Source organism: Aplysia californica, unplaced genomic scaffold (genome assembly GCF_000002075.1).
Source record: "Aplysia californica isolate F4 #8 unplaced genomic scaffold, AplCal3.0 scaffold00297, whole genome shotgun sequence".
In the NCBI taxonomy this organism is placed as follows: domain Eukaryota; kingdom Metazoa; phylum Mollusca; class Gastropoda; order Aplysiida; family Aplysiidae; genus Aplysia; species Aplysia californica.
Genome location: NW_004797567.1, coordinates 272,186 through 273,034, shown reverse-complemented (window position 1 = coordinate 273,034; position 849 = coordinate 272,186).

Here is an 849-nt window from a genome sequence, read left to right as displayed (position 1 = left end):
GATGTGAGTTCTTCCTTCCTCTCAAGGGCACCAGACTTATATTAACTTAAAAAATAGATATTTGCACGCACGCACACACACACACACACACTGAAAGGCAACAGTTCAAAAAAGTGATCTTCAAACTTCTTTTTTTCTCTGGTTAAGGAAAACATTTTTCCAGAGACTTCCTGAGAACAGAATGAATTCAACTTATCGAAGCAACGCCTATACCATCGCTCACATGGATTTTCTGCCCTGGCCATGCAGGTGTTGAGGGAAATGAAAAAGCAGACAGACTGGCTGGTGAGGCCACCTCAGTTGACAGCACGGTTCAACCAGACAGGGTCGAGATCCTGAAATGTCTCTCTCGCCAGCTGATTGAGGAGGAAGATAGGGAGGCAGAGGCTAGTACTGCTGCGGTGAAGATGATACTTTTGGGAATACAAAAGGAAGCGGAAAATCTGGCATCCTTGCAGGAAAGAACAGAAGAACGTTCAACCAGAAACGATGAAACAATTTTCTCTGGCTCAAGAATACTCTTCATTGCTTTCAAGATCTGAGTATACTAAGGTCAACCTTTAGCAACAGGACACCCACAAGAATCTCTGGACATCCAGTGAGATCAGGAATACAAGTACGTAAAGATTATCAAGCAATGCTGCTGTGATAGCTTTCAGATGGGTGGCCACAGGACCGTGTCTGTAAGCTTGGCACAACCATGCAAGTTCCAAAACAAAGAGGAGAATCACACCAATAAGCAATCACATGATATTGTAGTGGGACCAGAGAAAAAGTCCTGTTATTTAAATCAGAAATGCCTCGGAAGTAAGCATTTGTGAACTAATCCAGCTGTATTTATGGGTGGGG